Source organism: Cupressus sempervirens, chromosome 8 (genome assembly GCF_028749045.1).
Source record: "Cupressus sempervirens isolate cs-2001-9-10 chromosome 8, ASM2874904v1, whole genome shotgun sequence".
In the NCBI taxonomy this organism is placed as follows: Eukaryota; Viridiplantae; Streptophyta; class Pinopsida; order Cupressales; family Cupressaceae; genus Cupressus; species Cupressus sempervirens.
The window spans coordinates 50,360,726-50,367,867 of NC_143125.1; the positions used below are offsets into that span (position 1 = coordinate 50,360,726).

The 7,142-nt window shown below is 36.6% G+C and overlaps 1 pseudogene across 1 annotated transcript; it reads right to left on the minus strand.

The window, feature by feature from the left end:
- Positions 1 to 3,569: 3,569 nt before the first annotated feature.
- LOC149541560 (pentatricopeptide repeat-containing protein At2g13600 pseudogene) lies at positions 3,570 to 6,526 on the minus strand (annotated as a pseudogene). The gene has a single exon (XR_016355346.1). The product of XR_016355346.1 is annotated as a pentatricopeptide repeat-containing protein At2g13600 pseudogene (transcript).
- Between the last annotated feature and the right edge of the window lie 616 nt (positions 6,527 to 7,142).

The following is a 7,142-nucleotide window of genomic DNA, read 5'->3' on the forward strand; positions in this document are numbered from 1 at the left end:
CGTACAACAATTGTCGACTTTCGGTTCCAAAATAATTGCATCAAATTAATTTAAAGTATTTGGATTGGAAAACCAAGAGATAGACATAAATACCTTCTAAATAAGCAGCGGTTGTAATGAATATGCGGTTCCCTTTAGGTAATCTTGTAGGAGCTGATAGTTTTTTATTTTTTCAAATGTTGATAGAATCTACAATTTTACCATGTTTACCTGATTTATAGGCAACGACAATAGGAAATGTATAAATGGAAACATCTTTCATGGGGTTCAAAATGGTTGAGAGCTAAATGCAGTCAGATGAATTGTAACACATTTTCATGATTGAATTACTGCCAAGCCATGTCTATACTGCACTGAACAAGATAATCACGTTTTGTATTCTGACATAGATTAAACAGGATGGAACATAAATGGGGAAGGATGAGCAATCGAATGACAGGCAACATTTTACCTGTGCGAGTTGATTTTTCTACTAATATTTAGACGTGCCCTACAGAAACGAGCTTGCAGGGTGGTGAAGGTGCACCAATGCAACTATAGACATGTTAAGGCCATCCATATCATTTTCATAGTCAATTTATTTTCATGATTTGGATTTCAAATGTAAGGCCTATTGAGCTATAAGGCCTTGGGTTGGTCAAGGGCAGTCAAACTAGTCAAATAGGTAGAGGTGACATGCAAATAGTGTTTTTGGTCCATCTGAGTCATATTTGTCATAGTTGGAAACGTATAGGGGTCTTTGCTGTTAAAGAGCCAAAAATTGTTGCAAAACGTCGTCAACAACTTTTGTAATATTGACAAAAAGTTCTCATTTGGGCAAATCTAGTTGTTGATCAAAGGGGTAACGTCCAAATTGGTTGAATACAGTTATTAGTTTAAATGTCCCTTTTTGGGTCGAGGAAGCATAGACTTGGAGATTGGATGAAAGTTTTATCGATAAAACATAGAAATTCAATACCATTTTACAGTTTTTTTTTCAAACAGACACGCGGTACTCTTGTATAATGATTGTTTCTTGTGCCAAATTGATTTGAGGGTAAAATATAATGAGTTTTATTTTATTTGGGTCAAGTTTGGTGGTCAAACGTTCATCAGAGAAGACGATCTTCTAATTTCTTTCAAAAACTATGCTCAACTCACTTCCAAGGGTTCCACAAAAGATTTGCTCATAACTCCATTTTGTACCGTTCAAAAATGCTCATATTTTGGATTCTGCTAGTATTTTGATATATCTTTCTATTGCTTTTGATTGGAGATCAAACGGTTGTGTGGAGTGAGAACTGCCAAGCCCTAATGCGACTGTTCTAAGTTTTTTGTTCACTGTGACAACAAAATGCACTTAATTTGTTATAAATTGTTCCATGGAAGATTTCTAAAGACTAAATATGATATGATGGGATTGCAAAGGACCCAAATGCTTTGAATCTATCTCCTTCATAAGTCTTTAATGTCTGATTGCATCGTTACAGTTATAATTGCTTAAAACTGTGATTGCATTGTTACAGTTATAATTGCTTAAAACTGTGACTAGGACAATTTTGAATTATTTGGTTCTCATTCTAAGTTGTTCATTGGCATATAATCATCGAAATGGTTGTGAGTTAATGGTCATTATTGCCTCTTTTTTTATTCTTAAGAACTCCATTTGATCAATGTTGGGTTGCATCTAACATTCACATTTTCTTGTCCTAGGCTGTGATTGTGTTACTTCATTGTTGGTTCATCATTTCAAATCATTTCTTGTAAATTTTATGTACCTCCAAGTAAATTATGCATCTGAATTGAAAATTCGTTGGTCTTCAAATCTATGGATAAAAGACATACCATTCTAAGGGAATGATTATGTGGTCCACTGTCTGGCTGTTCCATCTCACAAATTGTCACAGTCAACTTGTTCTTTCCACTCAAGTCGTTTATGGTAAAAGTCCCTTGGGTGTTCATGATACTACTCCACTGACCCTACATTCCTCATTCCCTTTGGTCAAGGTTAAAAAAAGTTGCTTGGGCATGTTGGTTCATTAATACCCTGTTTTAATGTCAAAGTAGGAGAATCGCCTTTATTGTGGGCTATTCAATTGTTCATGGTTGCAGCCCAACAAGGGCATGAACTTAGAAAGGGTCCTCTGACACTTCTAATGGTGTTACAAGACAAAGAAGCCATGTTGAGGAACTCTATCTCACAAAGTTTGTTTGAAAGCATGAAGGCCAAGGTGCATGAAGCGGGCCAAGAACAAGTGGTGAAGGCTTGTAGAGTCATGAGAATGATGGTGTGTTAGGTTACAAAATAAGACATATTGAAGGGGAGTGCATGGGTTCAAGATGCTCTGCATCACAGGAGAAGCCTATCAAGCTATACGTACACAATTACAATATAATAATATTAATATTATTAATATAGAAAGTCTATTCTCCTAAAATCAATCAATTCTCTTCGTTATGCAAATATTGCACATACAAATTCTAAAGATTTGTTTTTAAACTTAAATTAAAACGAAACCAACTTTAAATAAAAAAAGTAAATTAAGAAAAACTTGTTTCCCTTAAAAGAAAAGGAACGTGAAGCAAAAGTAGAAATCTGAAACAATGAATGAAATGAAATGATTTTTTTTAATGACATCCACAAGACCAACCAGCGCAAGGGATCAAAAAATCGTACAATACTAAGCCGTTTCCATATTATTTTCCATTTTTGACCTTCTGCTATAGAGTTTAGCAAAAAAGCCATCCATTTGATTGATCTTATCTTCTTCAAATAAACTATACGTGTTGTCTGCTTTTAAGATGGCCTCATAGTGAATGAGACAAAATTCAGATCATATGAATTTGAAAACATAATCTTGAATCTGTAAATCAAATCAAATGGAGAACCTCACATAGGTACGAAATGATACAATTTTGAATTTACATTGACGAATGCTCCATGCAATGAGACAAACGCAGGAGTAATGAACTATAGAATAAGAGAAACCTTGTTAATACAGGATTCCTTAAACGAGTTAATTGTCATAAGACCTCCGTGGTACAGTCAAACAGACCTTTCACAAATACTATCATGATTCATCAATGTCTACATCGATTACCATACATCGCATACAATATATCTGAGTCTATGGAGTCAAGAAAATGGTCTAGACCTTCACGCATGAAAAAATAATTTAGAAACTGAAAATAAAATCTGTTCCAACTTCTTTACCTCGCCAGGTACCACATGGTGTACCTTTTTCTAGTGGAAGCCTGGCTCTAAGCTTCTCTTACCATCACCAATCATCTACATAAGATCATTGTCCATGTTTAAAATGATGGAAGCAGTTTTTATCTGTCATACAGTTTGTCTTGCAATAGTCTAGGAGATAAACTGAATGCATTGTAGCAGTCATCACATAGTCAAAGGTTTTTGATGATTCTAATAGTTGTCTTGGAAGGTCTAATGTTTTACTTCTGTGAGCATCACCTAAATATAATGAGTGTTAAAATTTAAGTGTACCCTTCATTCTCATGAGAGACGAGTTCTTATGGATAACTACTAATGAATATGAGTTAAGAGATGGTTTTTAATAAATCACTACTCCTAAAACCTAAAACATGAGTTAATGAATTTGATTCAAAAACTACAAAATTAAATCTACACAATTCACTGTTGAATGCTGAGAGCAATGTCATAAAAATTTGACTCCAATAGTTGTTCCAAAGGCTGATATGGTGTCAGTGAATTCATTTTCCTCCATGTCATAGTAGATATTTTGAATATGGGAAATACCTTACTTCATCTCCCAAGACAAAATATCTCTATTTTGCATAGACCTCATATCTCTTGGTGTTTGATCATTCTCCTACACAAAAAGCATGTACCATTTTATGGCCTTCAACCCAACTACATCCAGGTATTTTTTTAATTCTTCTGTCCCTCATCAAATTCCTTATCATTAGAACATCACCCCACCTGCCCACTTCTGCATAGATGTTTGACAGAAGAACATAAGTTGCAACATTGTTAGGATCCATCTCAAAAAGAATAGTTGCTGTAAATATCCCTAATTTTATATTCTTAAATGCTCCACAGGCACCGAGCAAACATGTCCAAACAGCCACCACAGGATTAATGGACATTTTGATGATAAATTTTAGAGTCTCCTCAAGATAGCCGGCACGACCAAGGAGGTCACTCATGCACACATAATGATCGACTGTAGGTGAAATACAGTAAGAATCAGTCATGTCATCAAAGTATTTACAAGCCTCATCCACTAAACCTGTATTGCCACAGGCAAATAGAACACAAGCGAAGCTTACATCATTAGGGTGTGTTCCAGAGTGCTTCATAAGTTCAAAGAGTTTTAGAGCATCCTTGCAAAAACCATTTTGTGCATATCCTGCAATCATAATATTCCAAGAAATAACACTCTTTTGAGTCATTCTGTCAAAAAGTTCACTTGCCATGTGTATACTGCCACATTTTGCATACATGTCTACCAGGGCGCTTGCAACGACAACATTTGACAAAAATCCACTTTCAATTATGCTTTGATGGACAGTCATGCCCTGTCCTAAGGCACCCAACTTGGCACAGGCGGGAAGGACGCTGACAAAGGTGTTTGAGTCTGGCTTTATGCCCGTCAAATGCATTTGCTTAAAAGTTTCTATGGCCTTTTCAACAAACCCATTTTGCACGTATCCAGCAATCAATGCATTCCAAGAGATCACATCTCTGTGAGGCATTTCATTGAAAAGCATTGAAGCTGCATCAAGAACACCATTTTGTGCGTATCCTGCAATCATTGCAGTCCATGAGACCACATTCTTTTGCGGTATCTTGTCAAACAGTTCACGTGCTAGGCCCATGCGTCCACATTTTGCATACATGTCTACCAGGGCACTTGTGACTGCAACATCTGACAAATATTTGCTTCCAATGATGCTGTGGTGGATATCTATACCCTGTTCTAAAGCTCCCATTTTGGCACAGACTGGGAGGATGCTGGCAAGGGTTGTGGAGTCCGGCTTAATACCTGCCAATTGCATTTGTTTAAAAGTTTCCAAAGCTTTTTCGGCAAACCCATTTTGGGCATATCCAGCAATTAGTGCAGTCCATGAAACCACATCCTTGTGAGGCATTTCTTCAAAGAGCTTTAAAGCCTCATCAAGAAGACTATTTTGCACATATCCTGCAATCATAGTACTCCATGAAACAACATTTTTGTAAGGCATTTTGTCAAACAATTCACGTGCTATGCGTATGCTTCCACGCTTCGCATACATATCTACAAGGGCACTTGCAACTGCAACATCTGATAAAAATCCAGTTTCGATTATGGCTTGATGGATGTCTATACCTTGTTTTAAATCCCCAATTCTAGCACAGGCTGGAAGAACGCTGACAAAGGTTGTGGAATCTGGCTTTACATTTGTCAATTGCATTTCTTTAAAAGTTTCCAAGGCATTCTCCGCATATCCATTTTGTGCGTATCCTGCAATCAGTGTATTCCATGAGACCACGTCTCTTTCAGGCATATCTTTGAAAATTTCCAAAGCCTTATCAAGAAGACTATTTTGTGTATATCCAGCGAGCATAGCATTCCAGGAGATCACATTTCTCTGAGGTATTTTGTCAAATAGTTCACGTGCTGCGTGTATGCTTCCGCATTTCGCATACATATCTATTAAAGCACTTGCAACTACAACGTCTGATAAATATCCGCTTTCCACTATAATTTGATGAATTTTCACGCCATGTTCCAAAGCTCTTATTTTGGCACAGGCTGGAAGTATGCTGGCAAAGGTGAACTGGTCCGGGTTGACACTTGATTGTTGCATTTGGTAAAACAGACTTAACACCTCCTGGGGATAACCATGTCTTCTGTAAGCTGAAATTACGGTATTCCACGAGAAGACGTCTGGTTCACGCATTTGGTCAAACATTTGGCGCGCATCAGCTAAATTGCAGCATTTTATATACATGTTAATAAGCTTATTTTTTATGTGAGAGTGGATTTGCCTACATAGCAAAAGGCGACTTTTAGAAATGCAGGTCTGTAACAGCTGAAGACATGTAGAATTGCTTACAGAGGAATTTTGTTTAATAAGCCCGGTGAAGTTGACAGTGGTTTTCACTGGCATTATCTGGTTCTAATTAAAGCGTTTGCACAGTGCATTATTCTTCAATTTACTTGTACCGCAGTAGAAAAGACTCGCTGTCACCTTCTCTATCCTTAAAATTGGTTTTGCAGTCCATGTCTTTCTGTAACTGAGAATGGTGAACGCCGACAAAGAAGTAGGAATCAAGCTTTCTACTTGGCCATCAAAATTTTCCCCTTCAGGTACAGTCCAAAGACTGTCAATCACTTTACATATCTATGCTTCTATCCTCCCCGCGAACTGTCACTTACCGCCATACACATTTTTTAATTTACCCTAATTTCTGGTAACCATCAAAGAGGATTTGGTTGTGTAATTTGTCACCGTCACACAAATAATTGAATGTTTTCACGGTGGAAGGAATAAATTAGGATTTCTTGCCTTTGCCTTTTTCTATGCCTCAAACACAGAAAAGAAAATGAAATCTGTAGATTTTAAAAGAAAGTTTGGAGTAACTGTAGAAATTTTATATTTGTCTGTTATGTTATTTCCTTTGTATTAAGTTTCCATCCAACTTTCTGCTCCCCGAAAAGGTTCAAATGTGTAGGTGAGTTGTATGAGTTTGTGTTGCCTTATTTGGATTCACTTTTACCCAAATTTCTGGTCTCAAAAATAGATTATCTTTCCCTAGCATGTATGCATGCCTATATTTTGTTTTTAGAGTAGAGTTTTTTTTAACTGATCTCTTTTCAATTGGGGTGGTAAGATATAGGTTGGGCTCTCCATTGTGAAAATCAATCTCTAACATTGAGAGATTTGACCCCAGGCATGTGATAACGAGTTTTCCCAAGGGTGCCAGCCATGCATCTAAGTGTACTTGTGAGTATGTTGTTTACATTCCTTGTTATCTCCACCTCATGCTTTGTGAATACTCTTCTCATCAATATCAATTTAATTATGTCTTCCAAGGATAGGGAAGAAAATTTTGGTATGAACAGATTATATCTTCAAATATCATTTTTCTAAGATTTGAGTTCAAACTAGAAGGGGATCATTGTATGTTGTTTTTA